At 42.6% G+C, this 24,035-nt stretch overlaps 1 long non-coding RNA gene across 1 annotated transcript in view; it reads left to right on the top strand.

Moving 5' to 3' along the window:
* LOC139262370 (uncharacterized) overlaps positions 1-24,035 on the top strand; it is a 63,221-nt gene that overhangs the window by 23,785 nt on the left and 15,401 nt on the right. The window contains exons 2-3 of the long non-coding RNA XR_011592957.1: positions 11,768-11,828; positions 21,071-21,285. This is a non-coding gene — a long non-coding RNA (uncharacterized lncRNA). The remainder of the gene's footprint in view (positions 1-11,767; positions 11,829-21,070; positions 21,286-24,035) is intronic.

Below are 24,035 nucleotides of genomic sequence, written 5' to 3'. Positions count from 1 at the left end.
GTAGTTCAGAAAATGCTTTCCATTCTAAGTTGAGGAAAAATGTCTACTGAAAAAAACAGAGAATGCTGCAGGAGACTTTACTCACTAGTTAAAGTGAGAAATGGGAATCACGAGCATAGGAAAAGCTAAAAGAACGCAATGAAATAAATTCAGGCTCAACTTAGGATCAGACCAGATTCCAGCCCCTAGATCTCATCAATGTTAAAACAACATCAATTTGAATTTACATAGCACTTTGAACGTAAAAAAACATATCAAGGCACTTCACAGAAGTGTAAGCGAATGACAAAACAACATTGAGCCAAAGAAGCAGACATTAGGAGAGGTGACTGAAACCTTGGTCAAAGCGGTGGGTTTTAAGTAGGCTCTTAATAGAAGAGAGGGAACTGGAGAGGTGTAGGGAAGGAATTCCAGAGCCTTGGACCTCGACAGCTGAAGGTACGGCTGCCAATGGTGGGGCGAAGGGATTTCATTAGGAACAAGAGGTCAGCATTTTGGTAGTACAGAGTACTCGGAGAGATGGAAAGCACTCTACCCTTTAGGGCTAATCTCATCCGCTGGGAACATGTGCTGAAAACTTAGTAACGTGCTGCCCACGGTATTCTTAATTGAATGCGCAATGTGCCCTCAAATATCCGATAGGCAATGCCAGCAGGCAAGGCTCCTCACCAACAAGGCAAAGTTGGAAAAATAGCCCTATAGAGTCGATATTTCAAATTATATGTACAAAATCATGCCCCCATCAGACTATTTAATGGCTTTCTTGTTCATCATTCTACATGATATTTTGTGGTAATTTTCTATAAGTTATTATATCCAAGGGAGAAATCTGGGGCAGGCAGCCAACATCTTCTGTTGTTGTGTCTACACATACATCCTCTGTTTTGTGCGCTGCTCTATTTACTTCTCCATTTATGCCACATAAATCAGTGAGGATATCATCACGCTTGTTATTTCTTATGTTCTTGTAGACAGAGTTTTGAATTACAGGGGAGTCGAGGGTTATGGGGAACAGTCAGGAAAGTGGAGTTGAGGCCAAGATCGGATTAGCCATGATCGAATGGTGGAGCAGGCTCAAGGGATGGCCTATTCCTGCTCCTATTTATTTTATGTTCGTATGTCCTTCTCTTCTTATGTTCTTGTTGTCACACTAATTGCAGCCACCCAGGGATCGTGTTCTGTTAGTTCTTGTAGACTATCACCAGGAACATGGAAGTGAAGTAAATAGTTCAAGATGTTTTTTCAATAACTTAATGAGGGAAAGAACCCCTGATGAGCTGCTTTGAAATAAATAGTATCAACTTGAGTTCATAATTAGCCAATAGTCCAGGAACCCTAGATAAAATACTGCCTTATTTTAATTGTTAATGGATTCATAACTGAAGCTAGTGAGTAGGATAACTGTCATGTATGTATGCTTGGGGTTACTAACCACCTGGTGATGCAACTGTCAGAGGTCATTGGGCTTTACGCACGTGTATGCAGCCCAGGTATAAAAGGCAAACCATCAGGTAATGTGATCACTTTGGGCCCGAATAAAGCAGAGCCAGGTTTGTACCTGTGTTAATATACAGTATTCAATTTATCGAGTTATTACATAACCTTTGGTGACGAGGTAACTTGAGAACCTTCACATGCAAAAATAAGCACAATTAGAATTCTGGAAGGATTCATGGAGGGAGAGGACTGGACAGATTTTGTAGCTCACCTGGATCAGTTCTTCGAGGAAAACAACATGGAGATACCCACTGACGCAGTTAGGCGCAGGGTAGTCTTCCTCACGGTTTGCGGTCCGAAAGTCTATGGACTCATAAAGAATCTTCTCTCGCCTGCAAGTCCAACAGTCAAGGACTATGAGGAATTGTGTGCTCTGGTACATGACCATCTCAAACCAGAAGAAGACATCATCATCTCACGATATCGATTCTACACGCACGTTCGGTCTGAGGGCAAGAATGTGTCAGAAGGCATCTAGCTGGACCGTGTAAGTTCAAAAAAGCATTGGGAGACATACTGCGGAACTTCTTTGTAATCAGCATTAACCATGAGGTAATCCTGTGTAAGCTACTGGTGGCGGAAAAACTGGACTTGAGCAAGGCCATCACAATTGCCCAGGCATGCATGATGGTGGACAAACACTTAAAGCAGATGTCATCTGAAAATCGGAACTCGGCAAGTACTGTAAACAAGATTATATTGTCATTTGACAGAGCTGCATATGGCAGGGCCTACTCGACTATGTATGTGAAACGTGTGGCTGCTAAAAGTCCGCCAACGGGAATGAATCCAATTTCAATATGTTGATGTTGTGGGGGCAATCATCGGCCTTATCATTGCCGGTTTAAACAGTACATTTGTAAAGGCTGTTTGAGATGGGGGCATCACCAGTGCATGTGTCCGCAACTGAGCAAGCATGCTGCGACACATCACGTAGAGGAGGATGACCAGTATAACGCAGATCTGGATATGCAATCCGAGATATCAGAGAAGGAAGTGTATGGACTGTATTCATTCCTAACAAAGAGCTAATCGATAATGATTAACGTGAAACTAAACAGTGTGCCGGTACCGATGAAATCGTATACGGGTGTGAGTCAATCAATAATTAGCCAGAAAACATTCGACAAGCTGTGGGTTACTAAGGCTGTGAGGCCTAAGCTGAGTCCAGTCAATGCCAAGTTGCGTACGTACACTAAAGAACTCATAACGGTGATTGGCAGTGCAGTAGTCAAGGTGTCGTAAGAATGTGCGGTTCATGATTTACTGTTATGGATTGTTCCAGGCAATGGTCCAACACTGTTCAGCAGGAACTGGCTAGAAAATATTTAATGGAATTGGAACGATATCAAAGTGTTGTCGTCAGAGGATGAAACTCCATGTGCTCAAGTGCTGAGCAAGTTCCCCTCGCTGTTTGAACCAGTCGTCGGCAATTTCACGGGAGTCAAGGTACAGACCCACGTGGACTCAGATGCAAGGCATGTCCATCATAAAGCTCGGGCCGTTCCATACATGATGAGGGAGGAGGTCGAAATCGAACTGGACAGACTCCAGCGTGAAGGGGTCATATCACCAGTCGAATTTAACGAATGGGCCAGCCCCGTTGTTCCTGTGATGGCACTGTCAGGATTTGTGGAGACTACAAGGTTACGATCAACTGAGTTACGAAACAGGATCAATACCCGTTACCGAAGGCTGATGACCTGTTTGCAACGCTAGCCGGGGGGAAGTCGTTCACAAAATTGGATCTGACGTCGGCCTACATGACACAGGAGCTTGTCGAGATATCGAAGAAATTTACCTGCATCAACACTCATAAAGGACTTTTATCTACAACAAGTGTCCTTTCGGAATTCGCTCGGCTGCAGCCATATTTCAGAGGAACATCGAGAGTCCGTCCCTAGAACTGTCGTGTTCCAAGATGACATCCTGGTCACAGGTTGTGACACCGCTAAACATCTGAACAACCTGGAAGAGGTTCTACATCATCTGGACAAAGTGGGACTCAGACTGAAACATTCAAAATGTGTCTTCATGGCACCGAAATTCGAATTCCTGGGGAGGAAAATTGCTGCTGACGGCATCAGGCCTACGGACTCGAAAACCAAGGCCATCAAAAATGCACCCAAGCCTCAGAATGCGACGGATCTACGTTCGTTTCTTGGTCTACTCAACTACTTCGGTAATTTCCTACCTAGATTGAGCACTTTATTAGAGCCATTGCATATGCTGCTAAGAAAAGACGACAACTGAGTTTGGGGTGCATCTCAAAATAGAGCTTTTGAGAAAGCTACTAATCTGCTTTGCTTTAATAAGCTGCTGGTACATTATGATCCGTGCAAGTGTCTAGTATTGGCCTGTGATGCTTCATCATATGGAGTTGGTTGCGTGCTCCAACAAGCGAATGAGTTGGGTAAACTGCAACCTGTTGCATATGCTTCTAAAAGTTTGTCAAAGGCGGAAAGAGCCTACAGCATGGTAGAAAAAGAAGCATTATCTCTGTGTATGGGGTTAAAAAGATGCATCAGTACCTGTTTGGTCTTCGGTTTGAACTGGAAACAGATCACAAGCTATTCATTTCATTAGTTTTCGGAAAACAAAGGTATCTATACCAATGCATCGTCCCGCATCCAGAGGCAGATGCTGACATTATCTGCCTATGATTATGTCATTCGCCAAAGACCTGGTGCTGAGAATTGTGCCGATGCATTGAGCCGTCTGCGGTTGCCCACACCGGAGATAGAGACGCCCCAACCTGCAGACCTACCGTTAGTTATGGATGCTTTTGAAAGTGAAGGAACCCCTGTCACGGCTCAACAAGTTCAGACCTGGACCAGCCAGGACCTGATATTATCGATTGTGAAACGTTGGGTCCTTGGTGATTGGTCTGCCATACACAAGCAAATGGGTGATGAGACCAAACCTTAAATCGCAAAGACGAACTATCCATTCAGTCAGATTGTTTACTGTGGCGTAATTGTGTTGTTACGCCTAAGAAAAGCAAAGAGAAATTTGTACATGATCTACATAGCACTCATCCCGGTATTGTCATGATGAAAGCCATTGCCAGGTCTCATGTATGGTGGCCTGGAATTGGCTCTGATCTCGAATCATGTGTGCATCAGTGCAACACTTGCATGCAGCTAAATAAAGCACCAGGGGAATCGCCGCTGAGTCTGTGGTCGTGGTCATTTAAATCATGGTCTAGGATCGACATCGACTTTGCAGGTCCCTTCCTGGGAAAGATGTCTTTAGTTCTGGTGGATGCTTATTCCAAGTGGATGGAGTGTATAATCATGTCATCCAGTACATCCACAGCTACCCTTGAGAGCCTTCGTTTGCCACTCATGGTCTGCCCGACATTGTTGTAAGCGACAACGGATCTTGCTTCATTAGTTTGGAGTTTCAAGAGTTCATGAAACTCAATGGTACCAAACATGTGAGGTCAGCACCATTCAAACCCGCATCTAATGGTCAAGCAGAGCGTGCTGACCAAACCATCAAGCGGAGTATGAAACGTGTAACTCAAGGTTCACTGTAGACTCGCTTGTCATGCATATTGCTTAGTTACAGGACAAGACCCCACACGCTTACCGGGTCTCCCCTGCTGAACTATTGATGAAGAGAGGTCTCAATACCAAGCTCTCTCTCTTGTCCACCCTGAGTTGAACGATCATGTTGAATACAGATGTCAAAGTCAGCAGTGGTATTATGATCGTGCTGCTGTGTCACGTGACATTTCTGTTAATGATCCTGTGTATGTACTAAATTATGGTCAAGGTCCCAAGTGGATCGCCGGTACTGTTACAACCAAGGAGGGTAACAGAGTATTTATTGTCATGCTCAAGAATGGGCAAACACGCAGGAAACATGTTGATCAGATAAAGCTGCGGCACACGGATGAACCAGAATAGTCTGAGGAAGACACAATCAGTGACCAACTAACCTACCCTCAGTCATCAGAGGACTCCGCTGTCATCAATGAATCTGGACTTTCAATCCCTGACATGGTCAGTGCCACTCCCATCAGATCTGCTACCCAGCCCTCCGTCATAACAGACTCAGAACGCTCGCCCAAGGCTGGAGTTGAACTGAGACCATCGACTCGGGAGCGGAAAGCCCCGGACCGTCTCAACTTGTAAAAAGACTGTTACTAATATCTTAAAGGGGGATATTGTCATGTATGTATGCTTGGGGTTACTAGCCACCAGGTGGCGCGACTGTCAGAGGTCTTTGGGCTGTACGTACATGTGTGCAGCCCAGGTATAAAAGGCAAACCATCATGTAATGTGATCACTTTGGGCCCTAATAGAGCTGAGCCAGATTTGTACCTGTGTTAGTTTACAGTATTCAGTCTATCGAGTTATTACATACATAAAAATAACCACTATTTTATTTTTTGTCCCAAGGCCCTCAGGTGATGCCTTAGTGAAGCAACAAGAAGTGGGAAATATCTACACAAGTAAAATATCTTTGAATGAAATCTTTTGGACATATATGTGTTATTTAATCATTTTACACAGAATTGTGAAGGGGAACTAGGGGGCACAGTCTCAGAATACAAACATAAGAACAAAAGAACATAAGAAATAGGAACAGGAGTAGGCCATACGGCCCCTCGAGCCTGCTCCGACATTCAATAAGATCATGGCTGATCTGATCATGGACTCAGCTCCACTTCCCCACCCACTCCCCATAACCCCTTATCCCCTTATCATTCAAGAAACTGTAGCGGTCGCCCATTTAGAACTGAGATGAGGAGAAATAAGGGGAATCTAGAACTCGGGGGCATAGTTTAAGACATAATTTATTGCAAAGAGGATGGCGTAGAAAAGCAGGGAAGTTTTGTTACAGCTGTACAGGGTATTGGTGAGGCCACACCTGGAATACTGCGTGCAGTTTTGGTTTCCATATTTAGGAAAGGATATACTTGCTTTGGAGGCAGTTCAGAGAAGGTTCACTAGATTGATCCCGGGGATGAGGGGGTTGACTTATGAGGAAAGGTTGAGTAGGTTGGGCCTCTATTCATTGGAATTCAGGTGATCTTATCGAAACGTATAAGATTATGAGGGGGCTTGACAAGGTGGATGCAGAGAGGATGTTTCCACTGATGGGAGAGACTAAAACTAGAGGGCATGATCTTAGAATAAGGGGACATCCATTTAGAATTGAGATGAGGAGAAATTTCTTCTCTTAGAGGGTTGTGAATTTATAGAATTCGCTGCCTTGGAGAGCTGTGGAAGCTGGGACATTAAATAAATTTAAGACAGAAATAGACAGTTTCTTAAACGATAAGGGGATACGGGGTTATGGGGAGCGGGCAGGGAAGTGGACCTGAGTCCATGATCAGATCAGCCATGATCTTATTGAATGGCGGAGCAGGCTTGAGGGGTCTTATGGCCTACTCCTGCTCCTATTTCTTATGTTGTTATGTTCTTATATACTAAGGGGTCGCCCATTTAGACCTGAGATGAGAAGACATTTTCTTCCCACGGAGGGTCATAAATCTGTAAAATTCTCTGCCCCAGAGAGCTGTAGAGGCTGGTTCATTGAATATATTTAAGGTGGAGATAGACAGATTTGGAACAATAAGGGAGTGAAAGGTTTTGGGGAGCAGGCAGGGAAGTGGAGCTGAGTCCATGATGAGATCATCCATGATCTTATTGAATGGTGGAGCAGGCTCGAGGGGCCAAATGGCCTACTCCTGCTCCTATTTCTAATGTTCTTATTTTCTTATGAACCTCTCATTGGATAAAGTCAAGGTAAGTTTGAATCTGGAACAGTAATTCTTATTTTTGGTTCATGCTCTTAAGCTAGTGACCTAATTTACCCCATTAAAAACATCCCAAATTAATGGCCCTGATGTTATGGGCCTGTGACGATGTACGCGGTCATAAGTGTCCCGTATGCGATGCACATGCAGGAAAACCCGGAACTTGCGATCTGTCAACTTGCAACACATCAGCTACAAAAACACTTTCACTGGTGCAGAGTTGGACTAGTTGCCCAACTAACACCCAGCAAATGCCCACCAAACCCTTAAGCCTGATAAAAGCAGGAAACTGAAAAGCAGGTAAAAGCTGAAAACCGGCTATTGCGATGCCTTCCCAGGTCTGTACACACTCCGTACGTACCCGGGGAGGCTGGGATTTCCAGGCCAATAATTCAGTATTTTTCTTCCAGGGCATTGGAGAATGTAGGTCATATTTTATAAGTGATGATTTATAGTTAACTGTTGTTACTGTGTTTGGGTTATGCACAGCAGGTTTAAGGAGCTGTTTTCCTGAAAATCCATTGGAATATGAACGGTGTCAGCTGGGCAACTGATAATACTTTCCAGCTCCTCTCAGACTCTTCATGTAGGTCTGTTATTATCTACTTGTGTTCTGTGTAAAACCTGCACCTCCTCATTCCACAATATTACTTCAATATAAAATGATCTGTCTTCAAGCTATTTTTGGCTCCGTCCTCCATTCTTCAGCATTCATCTCAGCACCAACAGTCTATCAGCCATCCAAATACAAAAAAAAACTTTAGATTCTTTTGTGCCTTTAAGAACATAAAAAAGCTGCAAAGAATAAAAGACTAATTGACCTATCAAACTTTCTTCCACTGACCACATCCGTTCTACCCTGTTATTTTTTTTATTCGTACCAAGATGTGAGCGTCCATGCCAAGGTCAGCATTTATTGGTCGTTTCGAGTTTCCCTGAAAAGTTGTTGTAATGAGCGCACCTGCGAGTATGCTCACAGGTTTTGCATGGAGGGGATTCCTGTACGGGCTGCTCTTGCACAATCTCCACTTTGTCAGCCTCGCCTGCAGTCCGGACACGCCATGGCGCACCATCTTGCCGTCCAGTGGAGGCGGGGGTCCCCAATGGAATGCTCTCTATGCGGGAGTCCTCCCTTTATTTATTGGGGACTTGGCCTGGAGAGTGTTACATGGGGCAGTCCAGTACAATAAGTTTTTAAGCCGGTTCACGGGCTCCCAGGCCGCCTGTAATTTCTGTGGTCTGGAAGAGTCCGTGTTCCATGTTTTTATCGTATGCTCCTCAAATTCTGGTTGCACTTCAGTCCCACACTCCTGATCTTTGGGCACCCTGTGCGGAGCGGAGCGGGCAGGTCGGAAGACCTCCTCATAGGACTGCTCCTGGGCATGGCCAAGGGAGCCATCAGCCAGTCCAGGCAGCGGGCAGTCGAGGTGGTCGTTCATCCCGACTGTCTGCCTCTCTTCCGCGGTTACATCCGAGCCAGGGTGTCCCTGGAGATGGAGCACGTGGTGTCCACCGGCCTTCCGCGAGAGGTGGGCGCTGGAGGGACTGGAGTGCATCATCATCCCCGGCAACCAAATTTTAATTTGATGTTTTTGTCTAAAGTTTAATTTATTTATTGTGCCGGTTTTAGTGCCCCCCCACCCCGCCACCCCTTTTAGCCAGGGGGCACTTATATAATTTTTGTTTTTAGTGCCCTCAAAAAAAACCCCAAGAAACAAAAAACAAGAGGCACTTGTCTGAAAGTGTTTGGTGTGCCCCCCTCCCCTTTTAATGAGGGGGCACTTGATTTAAGTTACAACTTAAAATAGTTGTAGAGTTGTTGAAGCATGGAGGGGTTTACTGTACGGGCTCCTCTTGCACACCTTCCATTTTGCCATCCTCGTCTGCCATCCGGACATGCCGTGGCGCACCATCTTGCCATCCGGAGGAGGCGGGTGTCCCCAATGGAGGGCTCTCTATGCGGATGTCCTCCCTTTATCTATTGGGGACTTGATCTGGAGGATCTTGCATGGGGCAGTCCTGTGTAATAAGTTTCTAAGTTGGTTCATGGACTCCCAGGCCATCTGCATTTTTTTCTGTCTGGAAGAGTCCGTACTCCACGTGTATGTTCAGTGTGTGAGGTTGTAGCCCCTCTTCCATTATTTTAGGGCTGCTCCTTGATTTCTGGCTGCACTTCAGTCCCACGCTCCTGATCTTTGGGCACCCGGTGCGGAGGTAAGTGGGCAGGTCGGAGGGCTTCCTCGTAGGACTGCTTCTGGGCCTGCCCAAGGTGGCCATTTACTGGTCCAAGGTAGTGAGTAGTCAAGGGGGTTGTACAGCCTGACTGCCTTGTTCTCTTCCATGGCTACATAGCGTGTTGAACTAGTAATGTCCCCATTAAATTCGCTCATTAAGTTGTAAGGACACTGTAATGGCAGATAAAATTGCCGTTTGCAAGTTGGAGCTTCACGCAGCGTGCTATGCGCAACCATTGCAGTCAATATGACCTGTGATGTAGGAGCCTCATACCTCCAGTTAAATACGCTGTCAGTACCACCTTCTGCACCCTGTGAATGCCTGGTTTTTCAGACGTTTCCTGGGGCGAGCATTAAATGATGCGTTCGGGCCGAATTTTGCATCTGGGGTGCTAGCGTAGCATTGCACGAGGATTGACGTCATGATCTCAGTGAACCTCGAGGGTGGGTCGGTAAATATTGCCACAAACCATTTAACTAAAAATGCCAGTCAGGTGATAAAAGCTGATACGCCTGCCATTGCACCTAGAAAAGCCATTTACTGCCCCTCCGGGGCATTACCTGAGGCGCAAGTGACCTGAAAATCCAGTCCATTCAATATTAGCCTTCAAAGGGGAATTGGATAAATACTTGCAGGTGAAAAAATTGCAGAGAGATGGGGAAAGAGCGGGGGAGTAGGTCCACTCAGATTGCTCTTCGAAAGAGCTGCTGCAGACTCGATGGGCCAAATTTGCCTCTTTCTGTGCTGTACAATTCTATTATTCTATGATGCTATTTTTCAATTTCATTCGCAACCAGACCTTGTTGAAGGAGTGGAAGGGTGCAGCCTCAAGTGTTTTTAAATATTCAGGGATTCTGCTCTACATCTCCATGTTGTATGGCCAACATGTTTTTTCCAAACTCTAGTCTGATGAATTTTGATAACTTTCAATCAGTGTCCTCTAACTCTATGCTCATAGTCTAAGTCAAATAGCTTGATGTATGTACATCATTTATATCTCGTGGCATTTTAAAGCCAATGGACTATGTCCCCTCTTCTATTCTTCAATGAAGACACACTCATATAGCTCTTGTAGATTATTTTGAATACAAAATACATGCATGACATTTTCACTCAAGCTTGCAATTTGCAGAATAATTTACTTCTGATTGAGTTTGATTGATAACTAAACTGCTGGAACAAAATGTTCCCTATTTGTCCCTATAAACTACAAGGGGGAAAACGTCTTTCAGATATTTAAAAAAACGCAAAAGAAAAAATAGAAAACTCCGAAAGGGATAATTGCAGAGAAATTAAGTCTCAATGTTACTTTCTCTTGTGGTTAATGTAAGCCTTGAAAATGTTCTCTTGTCACTAGACTCAGATTGGTAATACGCTTCTACACTCCTATATTTCTCAGCAATTATCCCTTTAGGAGTTTGTTAGCATTACATTCCAGTGTCTAGCACTGAAGCAGAAAAAAATAAGCTAAGCTTTCCAATTTCTGGAGTATATAAATTCATTCAAAGATTATACATCCAGATGGGTTTGAATTTCATGTTTATTTTTGTACAAATTTAACGTAAACTTTGTTTAAAGAACTAGTAATTTCATGAAAAGTACACCTCTTTCAAACTATCACTTTTCTACCAGTTACCAAAAAGTCGTGCTTAATTAAAAATGCTGCTTGTTTTGCTTCGATGCTACATGTTGTTTACTCTTGCTTTGGCAGGCAGGAACTCAACTTATCAGTTTTGAGACTCTGGGTTAAGGTGGGGTCCTAACACAGCCATGCAAACATTAACAATTGTATTCATTTAGGAATTAAGGAATCTCTGCTATGAAAAATAAACAGATTATCTATCAAACTGAGGTCTTTCCTGCCCAAATAAATTAAGCCGCAACAAACAATTTTGATTCAGGTGGCCACTGCAGTAATGTATAATTTTAGATTTTTTTTTTAACAGTGTCAGTGAAACATGTCAAATCCAGCTCTGTTGGGACCAAGGCATTTGCTGTTGGACAACAATGTCGCGTAAGAGAACATATGTGAAATTCAGTGGAAAGGGACTGTGCAACATTTGATTCACAATTCAACGCAGAGCCAAACTTTGTTGATTAAAATAATGAATCATATTGTGCGTGTCGGTTCCGAAATGAGAAATAAAATAAGACCTGGGCCAGCAGATGGTGGATATATGAATAACAATGCTGCAACATTCCATATATTGCTTATATTTTTTACTGATGAATAATCTTTTTCTGCAACTATTAAATCCACAGTCCAGTAGAAGTCTCTTGAAGGGAGCACCCAGCTGGCATAAAGAAATCCACAATTATCCAGGTACAGTTGGAGTTAAATTTCCTCTAAAATTTACATTAAGAAAAAGAGTATCAAACTAACCCCACAGAGCTCTTTAGACTGGGCCTGGTCAATAGATTATGCAATAACTGCTTGCACAAGCAAATTGTACCTCATGGTACTTTGTTAACAACACATTGAATTAAATTGATTATATATTACTGGTTACCGTATGCAATAAGATATCAATTACAGCGCTTGCTTAGTCAGGCGTAGAAAAGAACAACAAAATCTGATCTGTTTTTCTTGTGTTTACCTCAGAATGTGTGGAGAATGAATTGGTTCATGAGCAGATGGGCTCTGGAACAAACTTCCTCATTAAAAGGATGTCCATTAATCAATGTGTATACTCTAACCTTTCCCAACAAAGCTATTAGTCAATTCGGAATCAATTTAATCAGCTTAAATTTAACTAGTCAGCAATCTCTACACACGACATTCAATCAACAAATTGATTCATATGCAAAATATTGTACTGTACTATTTCCTATCATTTTCAATAAAGATAGAGAGGAAGCCCAAGAGGTGCACTCTCGCTAGATAAACATGTTATTATTCAGACCTCCTCCTAATACTTCTTCTTTCATTCTCAATACAAAAGGCAACTTCCATAGATGAGCCTGCACTCCCTGTAAGCTGAGACTTAATTTTATATGTTTATATATGAGAAATAGCGACAATCTTTTTAAAAAATCCTTTTTATTTTAAATTTGCTATTGAATAATACATCGATTTTCAACATGTCTAAGGTCCCTTTAGGAGAAGGCTATCAGCAACACAAGACACTTTTTGTAATAAGTTAGACAATCACTCATGATTATAGCTACATACATGGAATATAAGAATTAGGAGCAGGAGTAGGCCATGCGGCCTCTCGAGCCTGCTCCACCATTCAATAAGATCATTGCCGATCTTCGACCTCAACTCCACTTCCCTGCCCTATCCCCATATCCCTTAATTCTTCTGGAGTCCAAAAATATCGCTCTCAGCCTTGAATATACTCAATCACTCAGCATCCACAGCATTTTGGGGCAGAGTATTCCAAAAAGTCACACCCCTCTGAGCGAAGGAATTCCTCCTCATCTCAGTCTTAAAAGGCCGGCCCCTTATCCTGAGACTATGCCCCCTAGTTCTAGACTCTCCAACCAGGGGAAACACTCTCTCAGCATCTACCCTGTCAATCTTATATATTTCAATGAGATCACCTCTCATTCTTCTAAACTCCAGAAAGTATAGGCCCAATCTACTCAATCTCTCCTCATAGGACAGTTAGTTTTAGCATAATTGTGGATAGGTCAAAGACAAAACGGGAGTAACGGTTCTAAATTGGGGAAGGCCAATTTTACCACAGCTGAGAAGTGATTTAGCAAAATTGCACTGGAAACAGTTTCTTGAAGGTAAATCAGTGTCAGAGCAGTGGGAGGCATTCAAGAGGGAGGTACATGGAGTTCAGGGTAAACATGCTCTCACAAAGTAAAAGGGTAGAACTGCCAAGGGTAGAGCCCCCTGGATGACAAGGTGCATACAGGGTAAGATAAGGAAAAAAGGAAGCCTATATCAGATATCATGAGCTCAATATTGCAAAAAGTCTAGAAGGTATAGAGTGTGCAGGGGTGAAATTAAGAAGGAAATTTTCAAAGCAAAAAGAGGGCATGAGAAAATACTGGCAAGTAGAATCAAAGAAAACCCAAAGATGTTTTACAATTACATGTACAATTACAATTACAATTACATAAAGAGCAAGAGGATAATGAAGGAAAGAGTAGGGCCAAAATGGTGATCTATGTGTGCAGACAGAGGATGCAGGTAAGGTAATTATGAATAATTTGCAGTTGTCTTCACAAAAGAGGAGACGATGCTAATGTTGAAGTTCAGGAGGAAGATAGTGAAATATTGGATGGGATTAACATAGTAAGAGAGGAAGTTTTAAGGGGTTTAGAGCATCCTTGAAAGTTGATAAATCGCCAGGACTGGATGAAATATATGCGAGGCTACTAAAAGAAGCAAGAGAGGAAATTGTGGAGGCTCTGACCATCATTTTCCAATCCTCCCTGGCTACAGGAGTGGTGCCAGAGGATTGGGGAACTGCTAACATTGTAACATTGTTTAAAAAGGGAGGAAGGGATAAACCGAGCAATTACAGGCCAGTTAGTTTAACCTCGGTGGTGGGCAAATTACTGGAATCAGTATAAACCTTCATTTAGAAAGACATAGATTAATCAAGGGCAGTCAGCATGGATTTGTTAAGGGAAGGTCGTGTCTGACTAACTTGATTGAGTTTTCTGAGGAGGTATCAAGGAGAGTCGATGAGGGCAGTGCGTTTGCTGTAGTTTACATGGATTTCAGCAAGGCTTTTGACAAGGTCCCACATGGTAGGCTGATCAAAAAAGTCAAAGCCCATGGGAACTAAGGGAGAGTGGCAAATTGGATCCAAAATTGGCTCAGAGGCAGGAAGCAAAGGGTAATGGTTGAGGGGAGCTTTTGTGAGTGGAAGGCTGTTTCCAATGGGGTTCCACAGGGCTCAGTACTCTGTTCCTTACTTGTTGTAGTGTATATTAATGATTTAGACTTAAATGTAGGGGGCATGATAAACAAATTTGCAGATGCTACAAAAATTGGTTGTGTGATTAACAGTGAGGAGGAAAGCTCTAGACTGCAGGAAGATATCGATAAACTGGTCAGTTGGGCACAAAAGTGGCAGATGGAATTCAGTCTGGAGAAGTGTGAGGGGCAAAAAGGCAAGGGAATGCACAATAAATGGGAGGATACTGAGAGGTGTGGAGGAACAGAGGGACCTTGGAGTATATGTCCACAGATCCTTAAGGGTAGTAGGACAGGTCGATAAGGTAATTAAAAAGGCATACGGAATGCTTTCCTTTATTAGCCAAGGCATAAAATACAAGAATAGGGAAGTTATGCTCGAACTGTGTTCAGCATTAGTTAGGTCACAGCTGGAGTACTGTATGCAGTTCTGGTCACCACATTACAGGAAGGATGTGATTGCACTAGAAAGGTTGAAGAGTAGATTTACGAGGGTGTTACCAGGACTAGACAACTTTAACTATGAGGAGTGGACAGGCTGGGGTTGTTTTCCTTGAACAGAGGAGGCTGAGGGGAGATTTAATTGAGGTGTATAAAATTATGAAGGGCCTAGATAGAGTGGATAGGAAGGACCTATTTCCCTTAGCAGAGGGGTCAATAACCAGAGGGCTTGGATTTAAAGTAGTTGGTGGAAGGATTAGAGGGGAGATGGGGAAACATTTCTTCACACAGAGGGTGGTGGGGGTCTGGAACTCACTATCTGAAAGGGTGGTAGAGGCAGAAAGCCCCATCACATTCTTGGATGTGCACTTAAAGAGTTGTAATCTACAGGGCTGTGGACCTAGTGCTGGAAGGTGAGATTAGGCTAGGTAACCCCCTCCAGTCCTGAGGCAACCAGGGGTAGGCCTTGTGCCCACACACAAAATAAGTGCCATTGTATGCTGTTAGATTCGATCCCAATCTCTCTCTCAGCCCCCGTCACCACCTAATTTTAGGCTCCCAGTCCTGGCTACTTGTCTGATTCTTCAAACTCTTCATTTCAAAGAATCCCTGGTTTGTTGTTTAGCTGTCTGTTATGTTCCTCCTGGTGAGGTTAAAGTATTGCGTACAATTGCTATATCCTGCTACAAAACCTGTTTTCTCACCGATCAGGTTTCTAGTGAAACAAATGTCAGCGGTGGGCCTTCCAACTCCTGAGGTGTTGGTCAAAACCAGGGACGGGGGTCGTACCGACTATTGTATTCCGGCTGGTACCATCCGTCAAATGCATCCAAAAGGTAACCCCCCGATCTCCACGTTTCTTTATCCCTACTCTGATTCCAAGTATCATTTACTTCTCCTGTACCGTTTTGTCGCATTACCCACTCCGCTACTTCCGAAATGTTAAGGGAGATTGACTTCAAGGGGATGCCTCCTTTGCTATGTATGGGGATGTGCGAACATACCCAGCAACTAGAAAGGTTCCCAATTTGCACATAAAAAAAGACATGTACAAAAAGGTATTCACATGTAACTCTCGCTTCGGTCTAGCTAGCAGGCCGGACCTAACACGAACTATGATAATCGCACCGATCGCAACATATAATTTCATCTTATTACTCTATATTTAACAAATAGTCAAAGGCAAAATGGCCGTATGGCTTGCTTGAAGAATCTCTCGCTGTCAATCTGTAAATGGACAACAACAACAACTAATATGTGTGCTAAACGGTTGGTTCAAAAACCTTAAGCTGGGTCCAATGCTTCCATTGCCTGTTCCCTTTAATATCGATGCAGGCACAAATATCCCCACTGATTATAACCTCATATGGTCCTATCCATTTTGGGGCAAACCTCGGTCTTCCCGGGAGGACCCTTACCATAACGCGACTTCCCGCCAACGGGACTTCAGGGAGCTTTGTAAGCTCTGCTTCCGCGTCTCTTTCTTCCTGATTGTCCCAAACTAATTTACGCATCCCTTTTAATCGAGTACTTAGCTCCAAAACATACCGTTTTATTTTGTCTTTTAATGGGCTGACATCGGCCCCACCTGTTATGATGTTCTCTGGTAATTGCATCGCCCTTTCTGTCATTAGTTCATAAGGGGTTAATCCGGTTGTCCGGTTTGTTGTAGCTCTTAACTTTATCAATATAATGGGTAATACTTCCGTCCACGTTTTTCCTGATGTTTGCATGGCCTTTGCCAGGGCGTTTTTGAGGGTACGGTTCATGCGCTGTATCATTCCAGAACTCTGCGGGTGGTAGGGGATGTGGAATTTTTGTTTTATGCCCATCAGCTGGCATATTGTTTTTACAATCTTCCCAGTGAAGTGGGTGCCTTGGTCGGAATCTATTTGAAGAGGCACTCCCCATCGGGGAATCACCTGCTCGGTCAATATCCTTGCCTCTGTTGAGGCAGTGCAATCACGTGTGGGTAAAGCTTCCACCCACCGGGTAAATTGATCTATAATCACTAGGCAATATCTTTTTCCATGGGATGGGGCAAAGGACCTGTGAAATCAATTTGTACGTGTTCCCATGGCCCCCGTGGACAGGGCTGGTGTCCCATTTTAATTTTAATGGGCCTGCCTGGATTATATTGTGCGCACGTAACGCATCGATGGCAATGTTTGGCAATATCTCTCCCCATCCCTTTCCACCACTAATCTCTCCCAAGACTCCCGGTCATGGCCTCTCATCCTGAATGAGACAGATCATAATCTGTATGTGTTCAGGCGCCATTTCGTCTCCAAACGTTATCCTTCCCTTGCGTTGCGCCCTGCTTTGTCCACATACCTATTTCCTCCTCAGAAGTGTCCTGGTGTAGTTTCTCAATACTTATTTGTTCGTCTCGGGCCCCAGCGGCACTGACTGAGGCTTCCTCACACTCTTCCTGTTCTAAGGCCTTATCGGCAGCTACGTCTGCAGATTTATTCCCCTGGTGACTCAGCCAATCTGGACTGGTTCAGTCCGGTTCCCTTTGGTGGGCTTTAATTTTAATAACCGCTACCTGTTTTGGTTTATTACTGGCTGCTAAAAGAGCTTCTATTCTCAGCTGATGTCAACTGGTATGTAGTAAGTTATGTCTTTTTCCATCGCAAACACCCCTTTTTATTTTTCCAGCACCTAATTAGTGCATTACGTCTTTTTTTTTCAGATCACCTTTCTTCAAATTAGGTTTTGTATTTTACACGGAGGGCTCGTGACTCCGTAAATTTGTTAATTTAAAATCATCAGACAATCGAAGACACTTTTTCTTTCCAATCGTTCAATTTGTTTACTTTCAAAGTTGCGTCTTTTTCTTTTTCTTTTCTCCATAACTAGAACAGAGTCTAGCACGCAGGCTTTGAGGGCTGCTTTTCGTTATCTCAAATTCCAGTTGCAAGGTCATTAAAATGTCTTTTCTAAACTGCCAAAGCTTGCTGTTTTAACCTTTTTTCAAAAGTCCCTTTTACACCTTCGCAGATAGTTCGCCACTTGCCCAGGAGTTTGACCTGATCCCTGAAGGTATTTCTAGATTGTTTCCAAACCTTTTAGTTTTATTTCCTCCCTTTTTCTTCAAGAGACCAGATTTAATTTAATTAATTTTTTTTTTAGTTTAGAATCCATCTCAGTATTTTGCTGTGCCTTCTCTTAATATCTCCGAATCCCACTTCAAATTTTTGTAATGCCAAACTTTATTTAAAAGCCTTTTTTTTTACTGAGCTAGAAGCTTTCATGTCAAGGTTTTAGACAAAGGAAAATGGGAGCGTTTTAAAACGCATTCTTTATCTCATTCCTCGACTAAATTTATGTCTTTCAACCCAATGTAATCAATCATTGCATGTTTTCTTTCGACAAGTAAGTGAGTGTGTCAAATAAATTCTTTTTTTTTCAACCACCGGAACCATGTATTTTTTATCTTTTACTCAACAAACCTATCCTTTGTGCATTTCCTAGCTCCGTAACTTATCATCCGAATATATCCACACCCGCGTTCCTAACTTAAAATGTCTTAAAACTTCCCACATACAGGACAACACTACAAAGGGTTAAATAAACTTTCACTCTGTTTGGAAAAGTGGGTAGAGCTGCACTAATTTTCCAAACAGATTTTCAGAAACATTCATTCCGCAATCAAAAAATCACACAGGACTCTCACTTAAGACAGACATTCACAAAAGTCTCTCTTCATTCAACAAAGCTTATTAATTGGTTGGCCGGCTTTATTTTTGGATCCATATGTCGCTTAAGATAGTCACTATCAGCTTTTTATGGCATTACGTAATTACGCAAGTTACAATTAATTAATTAACGACCCGGGCGGCCCGCATTTTACATTCCCTTCCTTACCTTCCATGTTCGCCAGTCTCGGACGTTTCCCTTTGTTCCTGTAATACTCATAGCCACGACTACCCTTTGTCTTCACAACAAAGCTAGCATGTTTCCTTACCACCAGAGTTTCAGCTCTAGATTGGAGTGATCAGCTCCCTACCGCACCGACCTTATTTACTAAAGGGAAAAAATCAAACTGGTTAGTCAGCCTCCTCCCGTTATCTACTTACTCATACCTTATACACTATTCCGTCGTGCCCGTATGCCTCTCTTTCAGTCTCTAACACTGGATTCCAGATACTGTCTTAGTTGATCACATCTGATCAGACAGTATCCTGTTCGTGATGCCATTATGTTGTGGAAAAATATTTCCGAGACTGTATAATATTTAAAGAGAGCTTTATTAAAAACGGAGACAAAGCTTTGGGAGAAGTGTTAGAGACCCACGCTTGCTGAACCAACTTCTCAATTTGAAATCGCCTGCGAGGTTCCTTTATCTTACAAATGACGTCACTTTACATCACGTGCCTTCACAACAGTCCTTATATTACTAGGTTTACAAAGCTTTTCATACAATTACCGTTCAAGGCTGGGCTCTTGATATAAGCCAGCCTCGCATTGTGACAGGCCATTATAAACAAAGAAGAGGCCTAACTCCCCTGTTTTCACAGAAAAAACAAGGCTTCCTATAACCAGTAAAGGCAAGCATACAATAATGCATCAGTATTGTCTCTTACAAAATTCATTCGAGGGGGACAAATGTTTGGTATACTAGTCAAGTGTCCCCCTAGGCTTTATTATGTCCAAAAATCTGCTCCAACATATAGAACTTCTTTATTGTAATAGTAAAGGCAAACGTTCTGGAGTCATTCAAGAGGTTATTGTAGTCTGTTGTGCTGGGGAATGTAGGTTGCTATAGAAGGATTAGCTGGATGGTCCAAATTGCTCCTTCAGTGGTACGTATCTTTGTGATCTTTGAGTTGAAGTACTTCTCAGAAGAAAATACTCAAGTTTGTTCCTCAGTGAAAACATGATAGTCTTTGTACAAATTCCGTTAGTAGAAGTTTACAGAGCTTAAAATACCACTGTCCACCATGGCAAGATGGAACGGAGTCATTGTTGGCAGTTCCGTAATATCTATGTGCATGATTCTACTTTGGTCTAAATGTAGTTTGTTTTTAGGTTGTTCTCAAGAGCCCATCCCAATAAAATTGCACAGTAAATCCATCAAAATAATGAGAGCTAACAAGATGTTTATGGTCGTGCTGTGGTTATGGTACTGTGCTGGCAAATCACGGTTTGTGAATTCAAATCCCACCATGGCATGTTGTGAAACTGAATTCAATAAATCTGTTAATTTATGGGCTGGCAGCAAGAAATAAAAATGATGATGAAAGCTGCTGGATTATCATAAAAAACAAGTTGGTTACTAATGTTCTTGAGGAAGGGAATGCACAACCAATTGCAGTGTGATATACATGTAACTCCAGGCCTACACTATACGGTTGACTCTTAATGTCCTCTGAAGTGGCCTTGCAAGCCATTCAGTGCTACAAATAATTGCCAACCGAGAAGAAAGCCCATTCCCCTTGCCTGAGGGCAACCAGAATTGACAATAAATGCAGCCTTGCCAGTGTCGCCTACATTTGGGAACATGAATAAAAAACGTCTTGCAGATTCAACTGATATGCAATTGATTCAATCATGCAACTCATGTTCTTGTGGTACATCAGCTCTTAACAATCTTGCAATCAAAAAAATTAACATGTCAAAATATTGTGTCCCCTCCAAAGGGATACTGTGGCAGCAAATCAGACATCTCATCTGTGAGCAAACATTTAACAACATTGTGCCTTGCATTTTGAGTGTCATGTTTAAAATTGCTGTTTAAAAACTAAGGAAAATCCAAAGGAACCATGACAAAATTCTATCTTTTTGTCACACATCCCATGCATCTCCAGAAATAGGAATATGAAAGCTGAGTCATACCACAAGACCGACAGGCCAAGTTGATGCCTCAGTGGTTTAAACCACTGCAGTAATAGAGTTAGGAGCCCAATTAGACTTCCGAGCAAAAATAAGCCACACTGATGTATCATGTGCTATTATTATTTGCAATCAGCTACCTTCGTGGGTAAAAAGGAAGATTTGTATTTATATAGCGCCTTTCACAACCTTGGGATGTTCCAAAGCGCTTTTCAGTTAATTAGGTATTTTTGAAGTGTAGTCACTATTGTAATTTAGGAAACGCAGCAGCCAATTTTCACACAGCAAGGCCTCACAAACAGCAATGTGATTATGACCAGATAATTTGTTTTAGTTATGTTGATTGAGGGATAAAAATTGGCCAGTACATTGAGGATAACTCCCCTGCTCTTCTTTGAAAATAGTGCCTTGAGATCTTTTACGTCCACCTGAGGGAGCACCTTGGTTTAACCTCTCATCCGAAAAGCGGCATCTCGGAGAGTGCAGCACTCCCTCAGCCTACACTGTCAGTGTCAGCCAAGATCTTTGTGCTCAGGTCTCTGGAGTGAGACTTAAACACACAACCTTCTGAGCCGAGAGTGTGACCAACTGAGCCACAACTGACACGGCTAAGATTCAGGTAAGATTCATCAAGTTCAGAATAATAGAATTCTCCATATCAGGGAGAAAAAAATGACAAGATCAGATTAGTGAAGTTGCATGCAACAAATACATTGAGCCATAATTTGCTGTGGCGTGGCCTCTAATGGCACCTGCCGTTACTTAGATTTGCCCGTGCACATTTTAGGTTTATATATTTTTTGCGTGGCAAGTTGCTGAAAGTGCAAACTGATAGCATCGCAACAAGGCAAACCGGGCATCTGGGACCTGAGTGAACAGGGCAAGTAACTGTGTTTCTCCTCAACCAATCAGATTGAAGGATTGTGAAACTAACAGTACAAGGACTGAGAAGGAAGTGTAAATTAGAGTAGGTAAATTCAATGTCAAGTCAGATGCAGAAAGATAAATAAAGAGAGGGAAAGGAGAATGAATTAATAGAGAGAGAAAAAAGAGATAGAAAGAAAAACTTCATTTCTTTTTACATTTTTAAAGTCTCCAACAACAATTACATAGGACTACATAGGATATACAGCACAGAAACAGGTCATTGGTCCAACCAGTCCACGCAGCATTTCGGCTCCACTCGAGCCTCCTCACCTTTCCTCTTCTAAATTTATCAGCATAATCCGTTATTCCCTTCTCCCTCATATGCTTGTCTAGCCTCCCCTTAAATACATCTATACTATTCGTTTCAACCACTCCCTATGGTAGCGAGTTCCACATTCTCACCACTATTTGGGTAAAGAAGTTTCTTCTGAATTTCCTATTGGATTTCTTGGTAACTGCCTTATATTGATGGCCTCTAGTTATGCTCTTCCCCAAAACTGGAAACATGCTCTCTATATCCACTCTATCAAAACCTTTCGTAATTTTAAAGACCTCGATAAGGTCACTCCTCAGCCTTTTTTCAAATAAAAGCCACCCCGCCTGTTCACCCTTTCCTGATATATATACCCACACATTTCTAGTGTCATTCATGAAAATTTTCCCTGCACCCTGCCTCGATATCCTTTTGATAATATGACGATAAGAACTGTACGCAGTACTCTAGTCTAACCATGGTTCGATACAGGTTTAACATAACGTTTTAACCTAATTTTCAATTTTTTACCTCTACAAATAAACCCTCGTGCTTGGTTTGCATTGTTATGGTCTTGTTAATCTGTGTCGCAACTTTTAGTGATTTGTGTATTTGGACTCCGAGATCCCTTTGTTCCTCTACCCCACCTGGACTCACACCCTCCAAGTAATAAGTGACCTCCCTATTATTCCTACCAAAATGTAATACCTCACATTTATCTGTGTTGAACTTCAGTTGCCAATTATATGCCCATTGTGCAGTTTATTCATGTCCAAAAACCTGAAACAATGAGACTCCATAATTGTAATAGTTAATTTTCAGTGCCAGAGAGGTTGACTGGCAGTAATTAATACTTCATCATCATAGGCAGTCCCTCGAAATCGAGAAAGACTTGCTTCCACTCCAAAAGTGAGTTCTCAGGTGACTGAACAGTCTAATATGGGAATTACAGTCTCTGTTGCAGGTGGGACAGTCTTTGGAGGAAAGGGTAGGTGGGGCGTCTGGTTTGCTGCACACTCCTTCCACTGCCTGCGTTTGTTTTCTGCATGCTCTCGGCGATGAGACTCGAGGTGCTCAGCGCCCTCCCGGACGCTCTTCCTCCACTTAGGGCGGTCTTTGGCCAGGGACTCCCAGGTGTCGGTGGGGAGGTTTCATTTTATCAAGGAGGCTTTGAGGGTGTCCTTGAAACATTTCCTCTGCCCACCTGGGGCTTGTTTGCCGTGTACGAGTTCCGAGTAGAGGTGCTTGCTTTGGGAGTCTCGTATCGAGCATGCAAACATTGTGGCCCGCCCAACGGAGCTGGTCAGCGTTGCCTCCACAAGATCTTGAAAATCCCCTGGGAGGACAGGCGCACCAACATCAGTGTTCTCGATCAGACCAACATTCCCAGCATCGAAGCACTGACCACACTCAACCAATTAATACTTATCACATCGTTAAAAGGGTATTTAGACTGAAATGGACAGTTGTGAGTTTAGTTTGTATTTACCGTGCAAATACAGGAACTTCATGCCGTTCAATACATTTCAATGGTGAGACAGGCAGCGAGATGCTGTTTTTGGGATGCTAACAGCAGAGGGGAGCAATTCGGACAGCAACTTTTGGATATTCACATTTAATCTTGTATCAGCCCCTTGCCTGAAGTTGCTGTACCATTTGTGCATGAGTGTCATTAGCTTCCCTACTATTTTAACAGTAAGTTATCTTGCAATAATGTAACATTATTTTTCATTTGCCCTATTTAAACAAAATATGTGTTTTTTTTAATCAAGTATAGAACAATTTTCAACAATTTCCATCACTGACTTTCAGAAAAGTGATGCCCACACAATGAAGAAATAATATTTGCTGTTAAATATGAGGTTCATGACCCAGTCTTCAAATTAAGAAAATGAGAAGCTCCAACTGTTTCTCATAATACTTCAGAGTGGCATCTATTGGAGTACAGTGAAATTCTAATGCAGTCATTAATCCTTATCATGAAGTCATCTCCAAGGATGAATATGTTCCAAGGGCAGAAAAATAGGCAGACATGCCTTTAGCAAAAAGATTTAGAATTAATAAAAAAATGAAAGACTTGCATTTATATAATTCCTTTCATAAGAACATAATAAATAGGAGCAGGATTTGGCCATCCGGCCCCTCGAACCTGCTCCACCATTCAACAAGATCATGGCTGATCATCGACC

This window comes from Pristiophorus japonicus, chromosome 4 (assembly GCF_044704955.1).
Source record: "Pristiophorus japonicus isolate sPriJap1 chromosome 4, sPriJap1.hap1, whole genome shotgun sequence".
Taxonomy (NCBI): domain Eukaryota; kingdom Metazoa; phylum Chordata; class Chondrichthyes; family Pristiophoridae; genus Pristiophorus; species Pristiophorus japonicus.
This window is presented reverse-complemented; position numbering and strand designations above follow the sequence as displayed.